Raw genomic sequence first — 13,171 nt, 5'->3', positions numbered from 1 at the left:
GTGTGAAGGACTGGGTTCACTGTCACCTTAAAGTCCCCACAGATGCGAACTTTCTTTGGTTCCCCAGGCGTATTACTCAACGACCTCTTCATTACAGGAACGATGGGTGTGGCCCACTCACTCCAGTCCACTTTGGACAGTACTCCTGAACGTTCCAAACCTTCCAGCTCTGCTTCAACGGCTGGGCGGATCGCATAAGGCACCGGTCTGGCCTTAAAAAACTTTGGGCTTGCATTTTCCTCTATTTTGATAGTCGCTGTTATGCCTTTTAGTGTTCCAAGTCCCTCCTGGAACACTTCTTGTGTGTCAGTTAGCATTTTTGACAGTCATCCAGGTGTGGCGTCATCATCCTTTTTGGCATCTACAGTCAGTGATTGTATGGAATGCCAATCTCGCTGTATCTTCCGGATCCATTCACGTCCTAGTAGTGGTGGTCCTCCATCTGGCAATACATATAGGTCCATTTTTGGTGTTTCCTTACCGTTATATACAACGTTCACCCTTATTTTTCCTTTGGGGTAGACTTTTTGCCCCATGTACGTCTTCAAGACAATCTCTGTATCTCTCAAGGGTATATGTGAGAATAGCCGCTTGTAGTCCCTTCGGTTTATGACTGTTAGGACTGATCCTGTGTCCAATTCCATTTTCACTTGGACTCCAGCTATCTTGAGCGTGACCCAGATAGTTTGATGATCCTCTGTTTGGATCACCTTATGTAGTTTCAGACAACCCAGCTCCTTGCTTCCGGAGTCTGTATCACTTTTCTGTTCATCTGAACTACTCTCCGTCACCTTATGTACCTTCTTGTACTTCTCCTGTGGAGATTTCTTGCTGCTGGTTTTCTTTCCCAACCTGCAGACTCTTGCTATGTGTCCTACTTTTCCACACTGTCTGCACACTTTGTCCTTGAACCAGCAATCATTATGGTCGTGTGTTGTTCTGCCGCAGCGATAACACTTCACTGTTCCGTATGACATTTCATTTGTGCCATATTCTTGCGGTCTCTGTATCTCTGCAGCGCCCCGTGCGGCTGCTTCATGTGATACTGCCATGCTGAAAGCCTTTTCCAGCGTAAGGTCCTTTTCAGATAAAAGCCATTTCTGGGTTCCTTCACTTTGAAGCCCACACACAAACTTGTCCCTTAAGGTATCTGCCAGTCCCGCTCCAAACTGGCAGTGCTTCGATAGCTTACGCAGTTCCGTTAAATACTCAGCATTACTTTCATCTTTATGCTGGTTCCTTTTGTGAAACTTAAATCTTTCTGCTATCAGCAGCGGTGTGGGTTTTAAGTGGTCCTGTAGGGTTGACACTATGTTTCCAAAATCCTTGTCCACTGGCTTCTCTGGGGTTACTAGGTTTCGCAGTAAGCCATACGTTTTTGCACCCATGGAATTCAACAATACCAGCGCTTTCCTCTCATCTGGCACTTCATTCACCTTGCAGTACACTTCTATGCGTTCGACATATGTCATCCAATCTTCGACTTCATTGTCGAACGCTGTGATACTGCCACTCTTCGGCATCCCTGGGTGTGGTTAGACTGGCTCAAAATGGTGTTTTCCCGCGCTTCCCTTCTTCTCCGCTGCGGCTCAAAATGGCGTTTTCCTGCGCTCTCCCTTCTCTGCTGCAGCTCAAAATGGCGTTTTCCCGCGCTCTCCCTTCTTCTCTGCTGCGGCTCAAAATGGTATTTCACATGCTCTCCCTTCTTCTCCGCTGCGGCTGCTCGGCCCTTGAACACCGGCTGCGCTCTGCACATTTCCCTTTCTTCCCCGCTGACGCTGCTTGTCCCTTGAACACCGGCTGCTCTCTGCGCGTTTTCTTTCGCGCCTCTCTCTCTTCTCCCGTTGACGCCGTTCGGTCCTGAACACTGGCTGCGCCCTGTGCGCTCTACCCTCTCTCTTCTCCCGTCGACGCTGTTCAGTCCTGAACACCGGCTGTGCCCTGTGCGCTCTACCCTGTCTCTTCTCCCGTTGACGCTGTTCAGGCCTGAACACCGGCTGCGCCCTGTGCGCTCTACCCTCTCTCTTCTCCCGTCGACGCTGCTCGGCCTTTTCTGTGCTGTCGGTCGGCTCTAGCCGCCGCTGTCCGGGAAGGGTCTGCGCTGTACCTGTTGCCAGCCCGTTTCGCTGGACCACCGTGACTGGAGAACCAAGCCCAGCTCTCAACAGCCTCCCCTGCGATGCTCAATCTCTGCTGGATGACTGGGCGGTTGCTCGTGGTCGACGCCCGTGCTTCTGGCCTCAACTTTCTTCCACTGTTCTCCAGGAGCAAATCCCTGGGAGGTAATGCAGAGTTGCAGGTAGGTTCGAATCTGCCTCATCGCCACTGTTAGATCCGTGTATTTTTGATGTTGTGTGTCCTTCAATAACTGGACACGAGACTGCAGGAACAATCAACAGGTATTTACTGGATAAGGGTTACTCTAAAACTAAACGTACAGATCCGTACTCAGGGTTTATATACAGGTGTGGTCACTGCCGGTACTACAGTATACAGTAGCTGTAAAAAGTAGTTCTCCCCTTAAAGGTACATACACTACAGTACCCGTGAAACTCGTACACACACACTCGGAAAATACAGGCCATTAAATTTAAAACCCTTGTTTTTGTCATTCTATCTCTCTCTCGACTTTGTCCCGCTGTTGAGATACCGCGGCAAACGTGGGAGTCGAGACCAGAGCTATTGAAAACACAACTGCTTTATTCCAACCACATGACAAACAGGAACTAGAAAAGCCCGCGCATCCACTTAAATACTTCCCAGACAGGAAGTGCTCCCGGCAGCCTGTCCCTGCAGGAAACAAGTTGCTGGAGGAAAGGGCCCCCGGCTGGGGGCTTCTGCTTAGACTGTCTGTGCCGCCGTGAGCGGATTATGTCCAGTGGTGGCGTGTCGCCACAGAGCTCCCCCCAGAATCCGCTTAGGAGGAGTGGATGAGTCGTGACGGTGGTCTAATGGTTCTGCCGCAGCGGCTCTGAGTGGTCGCCGGTCTGGTTGGTTGGGTCGGGCGGTTCGCCGCCGGCTGTGCTGGCTTGCCGGGGGGACGGCCTCTAGTTGGAGGCTGGGCCACGGGGACCTGTTCCCCTGGTTCTGTGTGTGCTGGTTTGAGCCGGTCGATGGAGACTGTCTCGACCCTGTCGCCGAGTCGCAGCTTGAAGACCTTGTCCCCGGTTTGTAGTACCTCGTACGGACCATCGTACGGGGGTCGCAGGGGCCCGCGGTGCGCGTCGTGTCGCACGAAGACGAAGCGCGCCTGCTGTAAATTTGGCGGGACGTGAGGTGCGAGTTCGCCGTGTCGGTTGACCGGAAGTGGGGCGAACTGCTGAGCGGAAGAGAAAGAGTCGAGCCGCTGCTGTTCGGCCGACCAAGGCTTGGTAGGCTCCGGAAGGAATTTGCCTGGGACGCGCAGCGGTTGTCTGTAGACTAACTCCGCTGCCGAGGACTGGAGGTCTTCCTTGACCGCGGTGCGTAGGCCGAGTAGCACCCACGGTAGGCGGTCAGTCCAGGTACTGTCCTGCAGGCCGGCGCGGAGTGAGGCCTTGAGTGACCTGTGGAAGCGTTCACAAAGTCCGTTGGCCTGCGGGTGGTACGCCGTGGTGCGGTGGAGCGTCACCCCGAGGTTGCGTGCTGTGGCCGTCCAGAGTTCGGAGGTGAACTGGGCGCCTCTGTCGGAGGTTATGTCGGCCGGTACGCCGAACCTCGCCACCCAGGTGTTAACGAACGCCCTGGCGATGTCGGCTGTGGTGGTGGAGGTCAGCGGCACTGCCTCAGGCCAGCGTGTGTAGCGGTCGACCATCGTGAGGAGATAACTTTGGCCTTGCGATGGCGGCAGGGGACCGACGATGTCGACGTGTACGTGGTCGAAGCGGCGGCTGGGTACCTCGAAGTCTCCCAGGGGTGCTTTGGTGTGCAGCTGTACCTTAGCCCGTTGGCAGGCGAGGCAGGAGGTGGCCCAAGTCCGAACATCTCTGCTGAGGCCGCGCCAGACGAAGCGCTTGGAGAGGAGTTTGACGGATGCGCGGGAACCCGGGTGAGAGAGCCCGTGGAGCGCGTCGAAGACGCGGCGGCGCCAGGTCTCAGGGACAACCGGCCTGGGTTGACCGAGTGAGACGTCGCACGTGACTGCCGTGGCTTCGGGCCCGTGCATGACCTTGGCTAGGCGTAGCCCTGGCAGGCTGGTAGCCGCCGAGAGGAGGTCTGGGTCCGTGAGCTGGGCCGCTGCTAGTTGTGCGTAGTTGACCGCGAGGTGATTCGCACAGACGGCGGGACGGGAAAGGCAGTCGGCGACCACGTTGTCTCTACCGGAGACGTGCTGAATGTCCGTAGTAAACTCGGAGACGGCCGCGAGCTGGCGTTGCTGCCTAGCGGACCAGGGTTCGGTGTGCTTGGCCATCGCGTATGTGAGTGGCTTGTGGTCCACATACGCGGTGAAGGGGCGGCCTTCCAGGAGGAACCTGAAATGGCGGACCGACAGGTGGAGTGCGAGAAGCTCGCGGTCGAAAGTGGAGTATTTGACCTCCGGGGGGCGCAGTTGGCGGCTGTAGAAGGCAAGTGGCTGCCACGCGCCATTGACCCACTGCTCGAACACGGCCCCGACCGCGTGGTCGGAGGCGTCGGTGGTGAGCGCGACCCGGGCATCGGCCCTCGGGTGCGCGAGCAGAGTGGCGTCGGCGAGCGCGTTTTTGGTGGCGTCGAAGGCGGCTGCCGTGTCAGTGGTCCAGGCTACGTCCATCTTGCCGGATTTTCCTCGGAGGGAGTCGTATAGGGGCTTCATGAGGGCTGCGGCTCTGGGGATGAACCTGTTGTAGAAGTTCACCATCCCGAGGAACTCCTGGAGGCCCTTGATGGTTGTGGGGCGGGGGAATTGCTGGACGGCCTGCACCTTGTTGGGCAGGGGGACGGCCCCAGCAGGGGTGATGTGGTGACCGAGAAAATCGATCTCGGTTAGGCCGAATTGGCACTTCGCCGGGCTGAGGATGAGCCCGTGTTGGGCTAGGCGCCCGAACAGGATGCGAAGGTGTTCGAGGTGTTCCTGTTTGGAGGAGCTGGCCACGAGAATGTCGTCTAGATAGACGAATAGGAAGTTCAGGTCCCGGAGGACTGAGTCCATAAGGCGCTGGAAAGCCTGTGCTGCATTCTTGAGGCCGAAGGGCATCCTCAGGAACTCGAACAGGCCGAATGGGGTGATGACGGCCGTTTTGGGGATGTCTGCGGGGTGTACGGGGACTTGGTGGTAACCGCGCACCAGGTCGACTTTGGAAAAGACGGTTCGTCCGGCCAGTCGGGCCGAGAAGTCCTGGATGTGTGGCACCGGGTATCGATCGGGGGTGGTGGCGTCGTTGAGGCGGCGGTAGTCCCCGCAAGGGCGCCAGCCTCCGCCGGGCTTGGGGGCGATGTGGAGAGGCGAGGCCCAAGGGCTGCTGGAGCGGCGGATGATGCCGAGTTGTTCCATGTTGGTGAACTCGGCCCGCGCGATTTCCAGCTTGGCCGGGTTGAATCTGCGGGCGTGGGCAGAAACTGGGGGGCCGGTGGTGGGGATATAGTGTTCCACACCGTGCTTGGCGGCTTTGGCCGAAAAGGTCGGGTTAGTGAGGGCGGGAAGCTCAGCTAGAAGTGCCGAGTAGTCGTCCGTGGCTCTGGCGAGGCAGTAGGTCGTCAGGCCGGCCGAACGGGCCGGGGTAAAGGCGCCGGGGATGGGGTCCATAGTGTTGATGTCGACGAGGCGGTGCCTCGGAATGTCGACAAGGAGGCCATGGGCGCGTAGGAAGTCGGCGCCGATGAGTGGGCAGAGGACCTTGGCTGTGAGGAACTCCCAGCGGTAGCGGCGGCCCGCGAGGTCGAGCGTGACCATGCGGGTGCCATATGTGCGGATTTCAGAGCCGTTGGCTGCAGCCAGTGTGATACCCCGTGTGCCGCGTTGGATCTCGAGGGCGGAGGCGGGGGTGATGCTGTGCTGGGCCCCTGTGTCGCACAGAAATCGGCGGTTGGTTCTGTCGTCAGTGACGTACAGTAGGGGCTCCTTCTGCCCCGCGGCCATCGCGGGGGCCGGTGCGGGGGGCGTTTTGAAGGAACACGGTGGCGTGCAGCGTTGAGCCCTAGCGCCAAAACGGGTGTGGTAGTAGCAGTGACCCGGAGTGGTAGGGCGGTCGGGCCTAGCGGCCCGGGAAGACCGCGTGGTCGTTGCCATGAGGTCGGGCGCGACGTCGCGAGCGGCCTGTGCAGAGAGCAGCCGGTCGGCCTTTTCGGCTATATCATTCAGGTCCGTGGAGTCAGACTCCACAATGAGCGGGCGGATGCTGGCGGGGAGCCGCCGAATGAAAAGCGTGCGAAAAAGGGCGCCGGGATTTTTGTCGTCTGAGAGGGACAGCATGTGGGAAAGCAGGTCTGATGGTGAAGCATCACCAAGGCCGGGGAGGTCCAGGAGTTGGCAGTGGCGCTGGTAAGAGGACGTTTGAAATTTTTTAAGTAGCGCAGCCTTCAGATGTTCGTACTTGCCCTCTGTTGGTGGATTCTGCAGCGCTGCCCAAACCTTGGGGACTGTAGCGTAGGTGAGCGAGGCGACGAGGTAGTCGTACTTCGTGGCGTCGACTGTAATGCCTTTCAGCCGGAATCTGGACTCAGCTTGAACGAACCAGGCTTCGGCGAGGTTCTCCCAAAAGTCTGGTAATTTAACCGTGACTGCGTTTGTATCCGCCATGCTAGCTTAGGATTCGTCCTGAGCGTCGGGGTCACCAGTGTTGAGATACCGCGGCAAACGTGGGAGTCGAGACCAGAGCTATTGAAAACACAACTGCTTTATTCCAACCACATGACAAACAGGAACTAGAAAAGCCCGCGCATCCACTTAAATACTTCCCAGACAGGACGTGCTCCTGGCAGCCTGTCCCTGCGGGAAACAAGTTGCTGGAGGAAAGGGCCCCCGGCTGGGGGCTTCTGCTTAGACTGTCTGTGCCGCCATGAGCGGATTATGTCCAGTGGTGGCGTGTCGCCACACCGCCCTACTTTTGCAAATGCCTCCAGCCCTATAACCCCTCCTAGATGCTGTGCTCCTTTAACTCTGACCATCTAATCATTTGCCCCCTCTTCTTTCACCCTGCTTTTGGTGGTAGAATCTTCAGTTGTGTCAGTCTTGCTCTCTGGAATTTTCACCATGGACATCTCCACCACTCACCTCCTTCACGTTTAAAAACCTATTTCAAACCCATCTCTTCATCCAAGCTTTCTGCAACATTTCTTAACCACCTTCTCCCCAGCTCACCATCTATTTTCAACACCCATCTGTTTGTTGCTGTTTTTTTAGATCCAGTGGAGAGGTTCAACATCAACACCACCAGCTCTAACGATAGGCAAAAAAAAACCTCCTAACTGCATTAACGTGTTATTTTTTGGTTCTTTAAGTTTATAGGCCCTTTTTAGCAAGTTTATTGCGATAGTTTCAACAAAAATATCATAGCAAAGAAACGAGGCCAAACTCCTGGTTTGGACTTGCTTGCGGGGATTTTCAGACACTGTTTAGGCTCACTGGGATTGAAATCGCACTGTGTGATATTAGTTACAAATGCATTAACAGGTTTCTCTGTCTGCTATTTACACAAAGGCACTAGCCCAATTGTTTTAAATCTTTATTAAAATAATGGAAAAAGGAATTTCATACAAATATATTAACATGTGTTACTAATATTGCACAGCATGATTCAAACCCATGTACTTGAAACTCTTGGAAACTGTTCGGGAGGGAGAGAAAGTAGACGTTATTCTGATTTCTTTGGGTTAGAATAGTGATTCCATGACCTGTCTCTTAGGGAAATTGTAATTTTTCTTGTCCTTTAAAATGAAGTGACAGAAATAGCCAGGTTGGTGCCTGTAACGTTCCCACCTGCACTCTGTGCAAGATTTGTCAACTCTGGATTACAGAATCACTCCTTTGATTCAAATCTAATTTCTAAATATGCAAGAAAAGCACCATATGTAATCACTCCCCTGCCACACTTTAATATTGAAGTGATTGTCCTGCATGCAGACTGACTCTCATAGGCTAAAAAAAGCGTGTGCAATAAAAAGCTGCAATACTTTCTAGTGCTGCAGTCCTTCACCTCAGTATAAAAGGATGGTTATTTACTTGTTTTTCACAACGCTATCACTCTCGACATCGCAAAAAAAACCCCAGGTTATCTGGTCATTAACTCATTGCTGTTTGTGGGAGCTTGCTGTGCGCAAATCAGTTTCCTACATTACAACAGTGACTGCACTTCAAAAAGTATTTCATTGGCTGTAAAAAAAAGTTTTTAATTGGGACATCCTGAAGTCATGAAAGGCACTATATAAATGCATGTTCTTTGTTTCTTTCTCATGTATAAAGCTATGGTGAGGCAGTGCTCTTGCTCTGTCTTTGATTAAGATCAAAAGAAAGCACAGAAAGAGAAAAGTGTATTTGTACCATTACACTCATTCCTTCAACAAACCATGTAGAAAGTATCATGCATCTTGTGAAAATTATGTTGTTTCTTTTAGTAATTTCCTGCCTTTTTAAAAAAAGGTTTGCTAATTAGTCGAACACCAGGAACCGACATTCGATATAAACGTGTTCATAATTTCCGTCCGGTCATATAATAGTTTGAATGTCCTGAAGGCTACTTTGAATATTTATGCAGAATAATATCAGATTCAGATCATTAAAATTCTGTGAATCAATGTGAAGCCTCATGATTCTGTTATGTTGCTGTCCAAGCCCAGTGTTACTTTGCTGCTTGTAATGGGTTGTACAGGAAACTCTTTGGCATTCGGCACCGATGGGACTGGGATGGTGCCGGTTGATTAAAAATTCCGGATGGCGGAGAGGATTATCTACCGAGGCTATTTTTAACAAACAAAAATTAAAAAAATCAAGAAACGTGCAGTATACAGTAATTGGGTACTCACCTACAGAATGTTGTGTTAAATGGATGGTGGAAGATGCTTGATTAAGTACAGGACTGCCAGTTGAGGGTAATCCATAACACAGAAAAATGGCGGATCGGAAGAGACTACCAGCAGCGCGGGAGAGTCAGACTCCTGTTAGTGAGGTGTTCGGACTTCCGACAGCGCCAAGAAGCCGAGTAGTGGCAGTTTGGAGAACTACCCCCACTGACTAACTCGGCCACCGCGGGAAACTCGGACTCGGCAACATTTCCGGTTATTGAGGTGTTGTTTTCGGAGTATGAATTTTGCCGGTTAATAGAGAATTCCGGATATTTAGGTGCCGTTTAAACGAGAGTTTCCTGTAGTTACATATGAAACAACAACAAATAGATTATGAGTATTGCCGAATCCATAGAGTTGAAGTCTGAGGCCATCATGCTGGAACTGCCTGGAGCGCTGATCAGGTCAAACTTTCAGTACTGGTAAAAGGAAACCATCCAATCCTGGAGAGCATGCAGAGAAAGTCCATAGGGCTGACTCCGAGGCCCAGAAATTCGCTCACGCCTGACTTCGGCCTCAGACCCTGTAGCAAATGGGAACCATCGCGGCGAAACTAACGAGCAAGAGGACCTTGCAAAATTGGTCCCCTTGCATCATCAAGGCACGACGAGAGTGCTGGTGATGCCACGAGGCAGTGCGCTGGTCGCGTAAAAGATTAGCTGGGGGGGACGCCAGCACCGGAGCACCGGTGAGTCCAGGGGGGCGGGGGGTGGTGGGGTGGGAGGAGATGAGGAGGGGAGTGAGTGGTGGCCAGCAGCGGCCCACAGTTTTAATGTGGCAGGAGTGCTCCTTCTGGCCCCTTCTGGTTTGGCTGCTCTGCACCTAAGGGAACTGACCGCAGCAACCTCAGCACCAGCCAACTTTGGGTAGGGGCCTGAATTTGGCATTAGGCCTACGATTTGCATAGGTTACGGGCCTAATGCCTGTTTCAGACAGGCGCTCTGGATGATTACATGGCACCCTAACCAATATGGCGTGCAGCACATACCCGGTGCAGAATCAACCCTTCCGTGCCTGTTTTTTGCCTCAAAAGCGGGTGCTGCACCATCCAATTTCTTGGCCCTAGTGTGAGGACTGAGATATGATGAAAGTTTAGAAAAACTAAGACTCTTTAACCTTGAAAAGAGGCAAATAAGAGAGAACTTCTAGAGGTGTATAAGATACATGCAGAATATAATTTAATCCTGGGCACCATTTGAAGTTAAATCATGATTGCAGGACAAGAGCACATAGTATAAACTAATAAAATAGAAGTTCAGAATTGATGTCAGGAAGCACTTCTGCACACAAAGAGCAATCAATACCAGGAAAGTTCTTTTGAGTAGGTTAGTGGAGGCAAAATCTCTGCAATCATTCATGAGATTGTTAGATGATGTGATGGGGAGACATATGTTTCTATGGACGGATGGGCTGAATGGCCTCCCTCATGCGATCTTTGTGATGTAACACAAATATGTCTTACAATAATGCTTGGCTATTAATAATGTAAATCTCTTTATTAATTGCGAAACACGGGTGAAAACATCCAGAGTACGGGATTGCGAAGAGAAGATGGGATAAGTTAAAATTGGATTTTAAAAGCCTGTATATTATAGAAGAAAGAGAAGACTAAGGGAAAATGAGAAGATGATAAATTAAATGTGAGTTAGTGTCTTTGGGGTAATTTTGACTTTTGGACGATCATGTAAAATGAGTGATATCGATTCAGCCACCCGTTATACAACTCCCCCGAACTTCATTTGGAAATGAAAATCGTGAGAGTTGTAAAATGGGCAGCTGAATTGATATCGCCCATTTTACACAGTCACCCAAAGTTAAAATGGCCCCTTTGAGTTCCTAGACCGGTTTAAAAGAGGACTGTGTGCTGCGGAGGTTTCAGAAAACTGCCCTTTCGTCCCTGGGATCTGATTCGGATCAAGCCCAAATCTAATGTGGATCCACTCACTGATGACTGGAAAGTCCTTAGAGAAACTAATTTCAACTCCTTTTTGCAGTAGGCATAAATCTGCAGCACAAAGCTACCCATGACTCAGGACCAATTGGCAGTCTCACTCACAGAGGTGACAAGAATGGTTGACGCAGGAGTTAGAAATTGCGCACTGGTTCAGTACTGAGTGCTTTTCTGAGGCTGAGGATAATACATAATGTTAAGCAAAGTGGGTTGAACTTTATCCTCATCAAACACATGACGACCTGGGAGTGTTTAATGTAAAAAGTCCCCCAAAAATGTCAATTTAGTCTCGATAAGGGCCCTGCAACTGACTGCTGTTACCTTGATAAGCACAAACTGTAAGGGATAGGCTGATTCTTTGCTCAAGGTGACTTTAATACCTCAGTTTTCTGCCCTCGTTCCCTGAAGGTGCAGGCTGATGCTGGATAGAGTTCTACGCTATCGGCCCTTCAGCACCTCACCTAATTGGGTATTCTTCATTTTGAGCCTAGACAGTGAGTGTTGGCCCAGCTATTGGCTGGAAAGCGTTTTGGGACATCCTGAGGTCGGGAAAGGCGCTACATAAATGCAAATGTTTCTTTCTTTCTATTGTATTCAGGGAGATCTCACAGGTGAGCTAAATCCTGCTCGCACCCAACATCCCCACATGCACACTTCAACAGGAGCCACTGTATAGCAAACAGCAGCAATCATCCTGACTAATTTCCCCCGCCACCCCCACTCCAAGCCCGGGGTCAATGAGGTCAATGGTAGTGCTCTTACATAGAAACATAGAAGATAGGAGCAGGAGTAGGCCATTCGGCCCCTCGAGCCTGCTCCGCCATTCAATGAGATCATGTCTGATCATCCAAACTCAGTACCCTGTCCCTGCTTTCTCCCCATATCCCTTGATCCCTTTAGCCTTAAGAAATATATCCAACTCCTTCTTCAATATATTTAATGAATTGGCCTCAACTGCCTTCTGTGGTACAGAATTCCACAGGTTCACCACTCTCTGGGTGAAGAAATTCCTCCTCATCTCTGTCCTAAATGGCTTACCCCTTATCCTTAGACTGTGATCCCTGGTTCTGGACTCCCCCGCCATCGGGAACATCCTTCCTGCATCTAGTCTGTCTAGTCCTGTTATAATTTTATAAGTTTCAATGAGATCCCCTCTCATTCTTCTAAACTCCAGCGAGTATAAGCCCAATCGACCCAATCTCTCCTCATACGTCATTCCTGCCATCCCAGGTATCAGTCTGGTGAATCTTCGCTGCGCTCCTTCTATGGCAAGAACATCCTTCCTCAAATAGGGCGACCAAAACTGCACACAATACTCAAGGTGTGGTCTCACCAAGGCCCTGTACAACTGCAGCAAGACATCCTTGCTCCTGTACTCGAATCCTCTCGCTACGAAGGCCAACATACCATTTGCCTTCTTAACCGCCTGCTGCACCTGCATACTTACCTCCAGCAACTGGTGCACAAGGACACCCAGGTCTCGTTGCATTTCCCCTTCTCCCAATCTATTGCCGTTCAGATAATAATCTGCCTTCCTGTTTTTGCCACCAAAGTGGATAACCTCGCATTTATCCACATTATACTGCATCTGCCATGCATCTGCCCAATCACCCAGCCTGTCCAAATCATCCTGGAGTTTCTCGGCATCCTCCTCACAGCACACACGCACACATATGCTCTGGCTGAGACCAGCTAATTTAGCACAGAGCAGGGATTGAATGTGGGACTTGTTGATCTGTAAGGCTCAGTTGTGTATCATACAGTGTGTAATACTCCATTATCAGTGCCTGTAGTTGTATTGTTTCAGTAGCGGGAGGTTAGCATGCGTTAACTATACATTTACCTGAACAATTACCAATTCAGTATTAGTATATGGATACTTTAATACCTCCGAGTGGCTGGATTGCTTCTCTAGGTACACCTTGCAGTTTTATGTGGTGGCAGTGCTCACATGGAACATGCATTGTTCAAAGTGAGAGATGTTCTATGCATTTTAAAACAGCTTTTGGGTTTTTATCTGTCTCAATTGAAAAAGAAGCAAAAGTTGAGGGAAACTGGGTACAGTGATAAATGGTGGGTTATACACTCGACAAAGGAACATGTTTCTTAGCTTAAAAAACCCCTGACGTATGGTACTGCGTACAAAGCCACATTCAGTCCTTTAGCGAGTCTGAAATTCTGGGCCATGGCAACATAGACTAATAAATAAATCTTGCAACAATGGAAATCCTGATGGCTAAGAAACTTAACTAGCTCTTCTATTTG

The sequence above is a fragment of the Somniosus microcephalus genome, chromosome 25 (assembly GCF_052327205.1).
Source record: "Somniosus microcephalus isolate GS21.2 chromosome 25, FLI_Smic_1.0, whole genome shotgun sequence".
NCBI lineage: Eukaryota > Metazoa > Chordata > Chondrichthyes > Squaliformes > Somniosidae > Somniosus > Somniosus microcephalus.
This window is presented reverse-complemented; position numbering follows the sequence as displayed.